This window comes from Eurosta solidaginis, unplaced genomic scaffold (assembly GCF_040869045.1).
Source record: "Eurosta solidaginis isolate ZX-2024a unplaced genomic scaffold, ASM4086904v1 ctg00001962.1, whole genome shotgun sequence".
Lineage (NCBI taxonomy): Eukaryota > Metazoa > Arthropoda > Insecta > Diptera > Tephritidae > Eurosta > Eurosta solidaginis.
In genome coordinates, this window is record NW_027137351.1 from 649 (window position 1) to 13,820 (window position 13,172).

The 13,172-nt window shown below is 43.4% G+C and overlaps 1 pseudogene; it reads left to right on the forward strand.

Annotated features, from left to right (window-relative positions):
* Window positions 1-11,272: 11,272 nt before the first annotated feature.
* On the forward strand, window positions 11,273-12,018 carry LOC137236356 (tigger transposable element-derived protein 6-like; annotated as a pseudogene).
* The last annotated feature ends 1,154 nt before the right edge of the window (window positions 12,019-13,172 follow it).

Sequence of the window (13,172 nt, forward strand, 5' to 3'; positions counted from 1 at the left end):
GTTACCGAATAAGTGTGAAAATACATCGCAAATTTGCTTACATAAAAGTGGTTGTTTTATATTGTTGAAGCAATCTGCTGGAATTTCTATTTGGGTTTGGGTGCTCAAGCATAAACGTTTCGCAATTTCATTGGAACCACCAGGGACTCGAAAGCGAGAAAGCCAGATCCCTGACGGGGGATATCGAGTGCGTGAAGAAAGTCAACACATCACTTGGAAAAGAAGTTCAAATAGAAAACGGCGTAAGTAAAGGCGTTTGGCTGCTGACGCACACCCGGATTTAATACCAGCAACGTCTTAAGTTTCAATGTTAGTGCTGTGAAGACGGAGCTGCTTGGACATATCCTAACCTCCCGCACGAAGTCGGAGCAGAATCTGCCACCACCGCATTGCCGCAGCAGAAATCTCGGGACAACAGGTGAGTGCTGTATTACCTCTCAGTCATCTAATGGTCCTTCGTCGCCTTTGACGGAACCAGCCCCCTTAAAACATAATAATACTCCTCAAAGTATATCCCCAATTAAAATTTGGCGATTCCCAAGAGCTACATATATAGATTTTCCCGCCATTTACATAAATTTCCCGCCAAAAAATACACTTTCCCGCCAGAAAAATATATACATATATACATATCGCGGTGCAGTACAGACCCAGCAAATCCCACTCATACTTTTACAAAATTAACTTGTGTCCCTTGCGGTATAATTTAAATATATATCCCCACTTTTACATTGTTGGCGATACCCAGCAGTAAATTCGGCCACATTTACCTTGCTTAAAATACCCAGCAGTAAATTCTGCAGGTCATCCCAACTGGTCCCAGACTAATCCCAATTGAGTCTAACTGGTCCTAACCTACCCACTCTTGACCGATAGGAAAGCTTCTGCCTTTGATATTCCCTCATAAATAAACACCAGGCAGTCCCAAAAAATAACCAAAATAGCTAAAATAAAATTAAGCAAGTCCCTGTTCAGAATGGCTACCGTGGTCGCAAATAAATTTATATCCGAAACGGATCTCTTTACTGATTACTGCGCTCGGTTCGGCACAACCCAGATCGAAGATAACACCGAGGCATCCCTAAAAATAAAAGATAAAAATATCGATGTGTTCTGGGAAAGGGTACAGAGCGCATATGACGCCGTCGTAGAGTCAGATGACAACGACCTTCCCGAAGACTTTAAGGCCTCAGCCTTCAATAAATACCGCGCCTGTCTTATAGCGTATGAAGACACAAAGGCAAGAATAGGCGATCAGCTCCAGCTAAGGGTACTAAGCAATCCCGTCCCCGCTACAACTACCACTGCCCAAGAAAATTCCGGCATGCACCTCAAAGTACCCGCCTGTGACACCGAAGTCTTTTACGGGAGTTATGATCAATGGCCGTCCTTCCGTGACATGTTCACGGCGGTCTATATCAACCACCCCAAACTCTCGAGCGCCCAAAAACTGTACCACCTCAGGTACAAAACCCAAGGGAAAGCCGGCCAGATAGTAAAGCAATTTCCACTGAGTGATGACAACTTTGCTCTGGCTTGGGAAGCTCTTAAATCCCGTTATGGAAATAAAAGAGTCCTGGTCGACAACCAAATAAAAGCCCTCATGAACCTCAAGCCCATTCCGACTGAAAACAGCGAAGACATCCAGCGACTGCAATCCTCCGTTAATAATTGTCTCCAGATATTAGCAACCCAACAAGTCTCGACAGACAGTTGGGACCCCATATTAATATATCTGGTAACCTCAAAACTGCCGGAAAATACAGTTGCGCTTTGGGAGCAATCTTTAAGCTCCAGAAGAGACCTACCGAACTGGTCCCAAATGGATCAGTTTTTGACTACTCGCTACGAGATAGTGGAAAGGGTGGATCAATGGCGACCAGCCAAAACCCGATATAACCCACCCTCCACTACTTTCTCAAAGCCTCCCACAAGTCAAAACAATCCCCAGTTCAGGCAGGCTCAAACCCCTAACCAAAGCCGCAACCCCCGCAGAACAACAACTACTCTCAAACTCGCACAAATGCTCATGTGGCCGAGCATCAAAAAGTATACGCCTGCAGAAAGTGCAAGCAGAACTCCCACAAGCTACAAAGCTGCTTGCATTATAAAAAGCTGGCAATCCCCGAACGGAAAAAATTCGTGAGAGAAAGCAATCTCTGCGAAAACTGCCTGTCACAAACCCACCTCGTAAAAGATTGCACAAGCACAGGAACGTGTCTATACTGCCAAGGTCGCCACAACTCCACCCTCCACGATACCGGAATATCACACCAAACCAATGGCCCTCGAAGAACGGCAGCCCAAGTAGCAACTACTCAGGACGTTACCAACCCAGATCCCAACGAGGAACTTCCCACCACCTCAAACGCTGCCCGCATTCAATCTTTGTATGCGGAAAATGATAGCAAGATCATTCTCCCAACAGCGATAGTGTCCATAGAACACCGAGGGGACTGCTTCAGGCTCAGAGCCTTAGTGGATCAAGGGTCAGAGCGTAGCTTCATCTCGTCGAAAGCTCAAATCAAGCTAGGCCTCCCATATACCCACTCCCTATTTGAAATATCGGGAATGGGAGGCGGAGTAGTACAAACCTCCAGCAAGCTATGCTCACTGACCCTAGTCTCAAATGACCACAAGGTAAAAATAAAGGCCCAGGCAATCGTGCTACCTCGGCTCACTAGGCAACTCCCAACACTCACGCTAAATAACGACCAAATGCGCAAATGGTCCCATCTCAAGCTAGCAGACCAGAACACTCACAACCCCTCCCAAATTGATCTGGTATTAGGCAGTGATCTTACCCCACAAATAATGCTAAATGGCATAGAAAAGATCTCGCCCATACTGCTAGCACAAAACACGATATTTGGCTGGATAATAAGTGGCCAAACCCCCGAAAAGGTCGGATCACACTCCTCTCAAGCGTGGGAAGTGACGAATGTCCAGCTGAATGAACAGCTAAGGCAATTCTGGGAAATCGAAGAAATACCCAGAGTGCGAGTGGAAACCCCAGAAGATAAAATGTGCGAAGACTTTTATCAAAGCACAACCACTCGCATGGATGACGGTCGATATATGGTTCGGCTCCCCTTTAAACCAACATTCCCGAACGATATCGACCTAGGTCAGTCCCGTACTGCAGCCCTACGACAGTTCCACGGCATGGAACTTTCCCTCTCAAAAAAGGGCGATCTCAAGCAGCAGTACGACCAGGTACTCGAAGAATATCTGTCCCTAGGCCAGATGGAAGAATGCAGTCCCAATGAAATAGAATCCCTGGGTAAATACTGCTCATTCTATCTCCCTCACCATGCAGTCGTAAGGCCAGACAAAAAGACAACAAAAGTCAGAGTTGTGTTCAACGCCTCCAAAAAGTCGGGTTCCGGTCACTCCCTCAACGATGTTTTATGTACCGGACCAACCCTCCAACCCGATCTCCGACTTATGTTGCTGAAATGGCGAACATATAAATATGTGTTTAATGGCGATGTCGAGAAAATGTACCGCCAAATTCTCTTGCACCCCGATGACCGAGACTACCAACGGATAATATTCCGAACCCCCGAACACAGTCCAATAAAGGACTACAAGTTAAAAACGGTCACCTTCGGGGTTAACTGCGCGCCTTTCCTGGCTATTCGCACTCTACACGAGCTGGCGAAAGACATAGCCGATTCCAATCCACGCGCAGCCCCAATACTAAAATCCGAGACGTATGTTGACGATATTTTATTTGGCAGTCATGATCTTCAATCAGCCGAGCAATCCCTAACAGAGACTATAGACGCTCTCAATTCAGCCGGCTTCCCCCTAAAAAAGATCACGGCAAACCATCCCAACATCCTCCAAAAAATATCGAAAACTGATCTGCTGGAAACAAACTTCCTCGAGTTCGAAAAGACTAGCACCGCCAAGACCCTGGGCATCCAGTGGAACGCCCTAACGGATACATTCTCGTATACCGTCGACTCAAATCCGGCATCCACTGCAGGCACGAAGCGGCAAATCCTCTCCTCTATTGCGAAACTTTTCGATCCCGCAGGGTGGCTGACGCCCATAATGATCCAAGCGAAGATGCTCATGCAAGAATTGTGGTTAGATGGGACCGAATGGGACGAGAAGCTTAAACCCATCCGTCTAGCCAAATGGGCGCAGTTCTCTCAAAACCTTCCCTCTATCTCAGCCATCCAGATACCCCGATGGATGAATTTTACGCCCGATCAATACGTTGAGCTCCACGGATTCTGCGACGCCTCAGAAAAGGCTTATTGCGCAACCCTGTACCTAAGAAGTACCGTCGGTACTCAGGTCCACTCTCACCTTATAGTGTCCAAAGGCAAAGTGGCTCCTCTCAAAACTATTAGTCTGCCACGCCTGGAGCTAAGCGGAGCGCTCTTATTAGCAAAATTAGTCGCAGTAGTCCAACCCCATCTCGGCCTAAGTCAAAAAAAATTAATCATGTGGTCCGACTCGGAAATCGTGCTAGCCTGGCTGGAAAAGCCACCCCACTCGTGGAAAACTTACGTCTCGAACCGAACAGCGCAGATCATAGACCTCGTTGGAAATGTCCCTTGGCGACATGTGCGAAGCAAAGACAACCCCGCGGATCTTGGAACCAGAGGATGCAGCCCCGACGATCTCTCTAACTCGTCGCTATGGTAGAATGGTCCAGAGTGGCTTTCCCGACCCCCCGAGGACTGGCCAACACCAAAGGCCAGAAATGTTGTACCCCCCGAACTTCGCCGAGTCGAATCACTGCATGCAGCGGAAGAGTCGGAAGACTTCTTGGAACGGTTCTCCTCCTATCCCCGCGCCCTACGCGTAACAGCGTACATGTTGAAGTTTGTAACTCGGCTGAGAAATGCTGTAGGAGGCAATCGTACCCCTAACGATCCCGCCCTCTCTTACACCGACGTCATGCGCGCGAAAAACCGTCTGCTAAGCTTGACTCAGTCGAGATTCTTCGCTTCCGAAAGAGCCTCCCTCGAAAATTCAAAACCAATCGGAAAGCGAAGTCCCCTACTGGCACTTGACCCCTTCCTGGATACAAACGGGATTCTCCGTGCCAACGGAAGATTAGTAAACGCCGACATGACCTACAATGAGTGTCATCCTATCATTCTCCCCGAAAAGGCTAGATTTACTACCCTTTATATAAGGTTTCTACACGAGAGCTTCCTCCATGCGGACCTCCGCCTCCTGCAACAAGCTATGAGGCAGGAATTCTATACCCCCCGACTCAAACCTCAGCTGAAAAAATGTATATTCCAATGTAAAGTCTGCACCATTCATAAGCGACAAACGCAATCCCAAATAATGGCAGCTTTACCCCCCCAACGATGCACTTTCGCGCCCCCCTTCACTACTACTGGCGTAGACTTCGCCGGCCCGTTTCACATCAAAGCTTCGATGCTCCGATCTCCAACCCTCGTAAAAGGTTATGTGGCCGTTTTCGTTTGCTTCACTACCAAGGCGATCCACCTGGAGTTGTGTTCGGATCTCACTAGTAAGGCTTTTCTCGTTGCCTTCGCCCGGTTTGTAGGGCGTCGAGGGTACCCGAAGCAAATGATGAGCGACAACGGCACAACATTCATTGGTGCTAAGCGAGCTACCGAAGTAGAGTTCGTCACCTTCCTCAACGAAGTCTCGACAGATATTGTCCAAAAGTATGCGCCACAAGGCATCGATTGGAAATTTATACCCCCCGGCGCACCCCACATGGGCGGATTATGGGAATCTGCCGTCAAAAGCTTTAAAATCCATTTTAAAAAGGTTGCCGGAACACACAGTTTCACCTTTGAAGAATTCTCAACTCTATTGATTCGTATCGAGGCCGTTCTCAATTCTCGCCCTATCTCCCCGCTTTCCCAGGACCCAGCGGATCGCACCGCCCTCACACCTGGCCACTTTCTCCGAGGCGCACCCCTCCTGGCCATCCCCGAGCCGAACTATGAACACCTCTCTATGATCAACCGTTGGGACCGGTTGAAAGTTTTACATCTCCAATTCAGCAAGCGCTGGAAGAATGACTATCTCATGGAGTTACATAAGCGTTATCGATGGCAAACCGCTCAACCTCCCCCTAAAATCGGCGATCTAGTCGTCATTAAGGAAGACAACCTACCCCCTACCGAATGGCGCCTAGGACGCGTGGAAGACACCCATATAGGAAGAGACGGCCATATCCGAGTAGTCGACGTACGCACGCAAAATGGTGTGCTCACCAGCCTATCACAAAATTGTGTTTCCTGCCACCAGCGGAATTCGGCTCAGAACCCCACGGTTCCCTACCATCTCCCCAACCAACTACAGTCCACTAAGCTTAACTATTGACACCATCTCAGAACATAACTGAACCATCCCGCATCTCTCACAATCAGCCTCTAACCTGGCGATTCCTCTCAGACATACCACTAATGTGCATTCATATCCTCTCCTTTCACAGATGGATCGTCAGCGCTCTCCGGTTCCCACACCGCGTCGCTCGCTGGAATCGCGAGTCGTAGTACCCGCAGCCCCGACACGTCGCATCACCCCCGCGGTGGCTGATTACCGCAAATGTCGTCTCTGTTTGCAGCATCACGCGCTTTTGGTGTGCCCTCTCTTTCAGGCAATGCCCACGCATCAGCGGTTGGTTATAGTCAAGGCACACCAATTCTGTAGCAACTGTTTGGCATTATCGCATCGGACCAACCAATGCACATCTACTGAACGATTCCGGGACTGCGGGGGCTTCCACCACACCATGCTACACGGCGGCACCGGAGGCCGCCAAGCACCCACCGAAGAGGAGTCTCATCAACAACCACGCCGCCACGTCGCTACACATCACCGTCGTCGTCGTCAACAGCAGCCTGCGAGGTCGCCTCAGCGCGCGCCTACCGCGCATCCAACCCCGCGACGCAGCGTCGAAGAGCGTACCATCCGGTGCACCGCGACCGGCTTGCGCACCGCCACATACAAAACGAAGGTGGGAAAAATCCTGATCCAGGAAGCAGTACGCGCCTTGCAGGAACTGAAGCACACATTAGGCGCTTAGTGCGCCTAGGCGGCCCAGGATGTTTACGCGGCGTAGGCTGCCACTCGCCCCATCTCCCCCTTGTACATACGTATATCGATGAATTTATATATATTCCGTATATTGTACTGTATTTTATTATGGAATTGTATTATAGTGAATTACCCGCATAATCCATGAATTGTATTTACCCTTTAAATTTCCTATTGGGAACACTAATGGACGTGTGGCAGCCTCCACCGCGAAAATCCACCAAATCAAATTCGCCGCAAGTACAGGATGGCGATCTGGCATGATCGCCATCTGTCAGAAAACCACCACCTTTTGGTTATCAAAATTTTTATTATTGCTATTGTCGTTTTTTGCAAGTTCTATAGAAGTTTTTCTACGAATCAAGAAAAAATTACCGAATTTCTCCCTCGTTTGTGCGGCATCCATATTAACTATTAAATTATACTCAGAATTACTCAGAGTCAAGTAATTTACGCGCGAATGAAACCCGTTTTTGCTAAAGTGGAAATACCGAGCATAGTGCGCTTGTAAGCCGTGCTATGCAAAATATTCTAAAAATTATACTATTCTAAAATACATATCGCTCCGAAAAATACATTATTCTAAAATACCTAGTATTTCTAAATCACATGTTATCATTACAAATCGTTACCGAATAAGTGTGAAAATACATCGCAAATTTGCTTACATAAAAGTGGTTGTTTTATATTGTTGAAGCAATCTGCTGGAATTTCTATTTGGGTTTGGGTGCTCAAGCATAAACGTTTCGCAATTTCATTGGAACCACCAGGGACTCGAAAGCGAGAAAGCCAGATCCCTGACGGGGGATATCGAGTGCGTGAAGAAAGTCAACACATCACTTGGAAAAGAAGTTCAAATAGAAAACGGCGTAAGTAAAGGCGTTTGGCTGCTGACGCACACCCGGATTTAATACCAGCAACGTCTTAAGTTTCAATGTTAGTGCTGTGAAGACGGAGCTGCTTGGACATATCCTAACCTCCCGCACGAAGTCGGAGCAGAATCTGCCACCACCGCATTGCCGCAGCAGAAATCTCGGGACAACAGGTGAGTGCTGTATTACCTCTCAGTCATCTAGCTAGACTAAATGAAGACGATATTGGAGGCGCTGAAAAGATCGCAAAAGTGGAGAGAAAGAGTTACCAAATGCTTCAAATGCGGGAAGCCCGGTCACATTGCACGTTATTGCGATCTTGATCCTATTGGTTTCAACAGCATGGGTGGTCTTAATAACAAAGCTGGAGGGGATGAACAAGAGCGATTCAGATGTAGAGATCGAGAGCTAGCTACATTTATTGAATGTCCTGTGATATCTGTGTCGCAAATTGGAAGGAAATCAAGCAGTCTTACCGTCAGAGGAAATGCGGATGGCAAAGAACTTGTACTGGCTGTAGATACGGGCGCATCTCATTCCTTAATCCGATCTGACTTGGTCAACAGGAGAGTAAAGCCGTTACCTGGAGCAAGATTGCGTACGGTCACTGGCGAGTATAACCAAGTCCAGGGAGAAGTGGTATTTGAGGTCTTAATTGGAAAGGTCACGATTCTAACAAATTCGTTGTGGCGGAGATTGTTGATGAAGTCATATTGGGAATGGACTTCTTAGTTGACCATGACATCAGGATCGACATGCACAGAAGAATAATGCGCTATAAGAACCAGGATATACCACTTAACTTCAGTTTTGAGAAAGGGTGCAGCAGTAAGCGAGTGCTGGTGGACGAGATTCAACAGAGACCACAAAAGTCAAAGAAAGTAAAGGGGGGCAAAGATTGATGGAATGAATGGGCCAAACAAACCAAAACCCAAGAAACCTGCAAGGAAAACACTGGCATTGACAAACCCTAATGGATGCCCTAAGACGAACGAAAGAATTTCCCAGAAAGAATGCAAGGGTGGTTTCAAGCCAGGGCGAAACTACTGTTGGGAAACGTCGGAACGATACTGATTATGCGAAGCCAATCCGTCAAGCGCAAGCTCTACGAAGTAGTTCAATGGCCAAGCAACAGAGTGTGAGGGAGCGGTCCAGGATAAAGAGTAGTAGGATGAAACACAGGTACGACAAAAACAATAATTCGGAAGGTTTCCTGGAGGGAGATTTGGTACTGCTATACAACCCTCACCGGCGGAAAAGTGTTCCATCCGAAATTTGGTGCAGTTGTGAAGGCCCGTACAGAGTTATGAAGAAGATCAGTGAGGTCATCTACCGCACACAAACAATTGGGAAACCACGAAATAGAAGGGTGATTCATTTGGAGAGGCTAGCAGCGGTTAGATCGAGAGATTTGTCTGATCAATACGATCAGACTTAGGTGGAAGGAAGTGTGACGAATATTATCATCTCTAAGGTTATTAAATAAAGGCACAACAACATTTAAGCAAGCTACATAAACACACTAATCATCATGTACACACATACATACAAGCAGCAGAGAGATACTCACAAACGCATGTTATCATCAGCTACTACTTCGCTCACATATATACACGCATATGGTTACACACTACAAATACACGCGCGTATGGCTGGTGACCATAAAAAAAAAAAACATCTAGACATTTGGGCAGAGAGTATAAAAGTAGCAGAAGCTGAGTTGTCCGTAATCAGTTTGATTTAAGCACGCTATTGGTTGCTAAGTATAAGTGTTATTGTGAAGTACTATCAAAGTAGTCTAATAAAGACCATTTTTGCATCATTGAATATAGGAGTTATTTTTTCAACAGTTTAGCGATACGAACGTTAGTGGAAGGTGTAAAATAAGAGGAGTTTCACTAAATTCCTTACAATATATTGTTTCTACATTTGTATATTCAATTATTATATGTCAAGTATGTATGTACAAACCTCATTATCTTTGTTTATTTTAGAAAGCTTAAGTCGGCATTTATTGCAAATTCGTTGTTCCATCGCTTTTTTTGTTACATGTATATGCAGCGTCAATAAGTGTTTTTTTTTACTTTTCTCAGAGTCCCGTAGTTTTTGGTGTTTGGGTGCGGACACAAATCAAGTGGATTAAAACATTTAACTTTCGGCATTTTCCTAATAATATTTATTTTGAAACTCGCAATAATAAAACAAGAACTTTCTGAATTAAGGAAATGAACAATGTTTCTCTATTGAAATAAAATTTAATTCTGTTTTCTATTTACAATCTTACATCTACTTATACTAATTCTGACATAAATAATAATTTCGTAAAACTAGCTACCGGCTAAGTGATTAGTAGGTTTGTTTACAAGTACTTATATATATATATGTATGGTGTAGTTAAGTTGACCATGCATGCATACACAAGCAGACGTTATTGTGAAGTACTATCAAAGTAGTCTAATAAAGACCATTTTTGCATCATTGAATATTGGAGTTATTTATTCAAGAGTTTAGCGATACGAACGTTAGTGGAAGATGCAAAATAAGCGGAGTTTCACTAAATTCGTTACAATATATTCTTTCTAAATTTGTATATTCAATTATTATATGTGCAAGTACAGTGAAATTCCCCATTACGGACAGTCCTTATAACCGGACAGCCCCAATAACCGGACAAATTTTGGGCACACAGGTTTTTCATTCATTTTTTCATACAATTATCATCCTAATAAACGGACACTCTAATAATCGAACACGGAAAAAGTTTTTCAAACCATTTTCATAAAAAAAAAAGTTTCTCATAAACGGACAAAATTCAAAAATATCACAAGCACGCTTTGTTGTTCATTATAACAATGAAATAGGTGATTCCCCTTTTAACATGTATGCACACTAACCTGGGTCGATGTGTATGGACGAAAGCTAACTTTTATCGCGCCATCGATTTTTCGATATGATTTGGGCTCAGGAAAAAAAGTTCCACTACGCATACCCAAAAAAAATAATTTCTGAGCCTGCAAAAAAATCGATTTTTCGACCAAAATTCTTCTAAATCTCCATAAAAGAAATTTTTTTTCAAAAAACTGCATTTACCAATTTTGCATTTGCCAATTGACACGAAAAAAATACATAAAAAATGATTGGGAGCCTTGAAAATGAAAAAATGCATAAAAAATCGAAAAAATCGTTGAAATTTTGCAGGCTCAAAAATAATAGTGGAACTTTTTTTTTCCTGAGCCCAAATCCTATCGAAAAATCGATGGCGCGATAAAGGTCAATAAATCGACCCAGTCTAATGCACACATTCAAGCCGTGTGTTTCAAATTAAGGGTAGTTTCCCATTCAGTTGCATGCGAACGGTTGCCTTCCCAGTTCGTAATAATATGGTACCGAAAAAGAAGGTACTTTCTATTAACGAAAAAATGGAACTTATTAATGTTTTCGAAAAAGATAAATTATCAGTACGTGGAGTTGCAAAAAGGTAAAGTATAGTGAGCCCACAATTTTAATGATAGCAGGTACACGTTTCTTTTGCTTTCAAAGGTTCAATATTGGCAAAACACAAGCTGCTGAAATTAATAATAATAAAGAAAAAATTCATTCTAAATGGGAGTCTGGAGTTAATGTTCATCAAAAGCGAAGTTTTCTTAAAGAAGGCGGCTCTAAAATAGACAAGATGTGTTTTAATTGGTTCGCTAAGCCTAGAAGTCAAAACATTCCGACTTCTGGACCCATTTTGAAAGCAAAGGCAATGAAAATTGCAGGCAAACTAGGTTTATCTAATTTTAATGCTTCAGATGGATGATTAAACAAATGGCGAATAAGGAATAATGTTGCTTTCAAATGCGTATCTGGTGAAGCTGCAGATGTAAACCAGGATGGTTTCGAACAGTTTAGGACAAAACTGCCATCTCTGTTGACCGGTTACTAGCCTCAAGATATTTACAACGCAGACGAAAGTGGGCTTTTCTTTCGTGCCTTACCTAACAAATCCCTCGCTCTTAAAAATACGTGGGCGGTAAACTATCAAAGGAAAGACTCACAATTTTGTTCTGTGCTAACATGGCTGGAGATAAGGAGCCGCTTTTGGTTATAGGTAAAGCAGCCCGTCCTCGATCTTTTAAACCTGTTCCAATCGTAAAACTGCCAGTGGATTTGAAGTCTAATAAAAAAGCATGGATGACTCGAGAAGTAATGACTTTGAAAATGAACATTTTAAATTAAAGCAATCAATGTTTAAGCAATCAAGCATTAACCTATCAAACTAGTATTGAAATGTAAATACGTGTAAAATGTACTTAATCGATATATGTATATGTATTTATATGTAATATTAAATTATGCAAATATTCTTTACTTCCAAAAATTTCTTAAATAAACTATACAATTTATATGTGTGGTATATATTTTGTGCCTTCATCCCTTATAAGCGGACATCTCCCATAGCCGGACAAAAACACTGCAACGGTGACTGTCCGGTTATAAGGAATTTCACTGTATATACAAAAATCATTATCTTTGTTTATTTTAGAAAGCTTAAGTCGGCATTTGTTGCAAATTCATTGTTCCATCGCTTTTTTTGTTACAGGAATATCCAGCGTCAATAAGTGGTTTTTTTACTTTTCTCAGAGTCCCATAATTTTTGGTGTTTGGGTGCGGAGACAAATCAATTGGATTAAAACATTTAACTTTCGACATTTTCCTAATAATATTTATTTAAAACTCGCAATAATATAACAAGAACTTTCTGAATTAAGGAAATGAACAATGTTTCTCCATAGAAATAAAATTTAATTCTGTTTTCTATTTAAAATCTTACATCTACTTATACTAATTCTGACATAAATAATAATTTCGTAAAACTAGCTACCTGGTAAGTGATTAGTAGGTTTGTTTACAAGTACATATACATATATATGCATGGTGTAGTTAAGTTGATCATGCATGCATACACAAGCAGACGTTATTTTTGTTATGTTGAAATACTATCAAAGTAGTCTAATAAATACCATTTTTGCATTATTGAATATTGGAGTTATTTATTCAATAGTTTAGCGATAAGAACGTTAGTGGAAGGTGTAAAACAAGAGGAGTGTCACTAAATTCGTTACAATATATTCAGGGCTGTCATGGAATCCAATTGTTGTCGGAATCGGATTTAAAAACGACAAAATAATTACTTTGGTGTCATGAAATCCAATGTTATCGGTTTAATGTTCGAATTGGAATTAGTGTCGGTTTTAGGTGTCA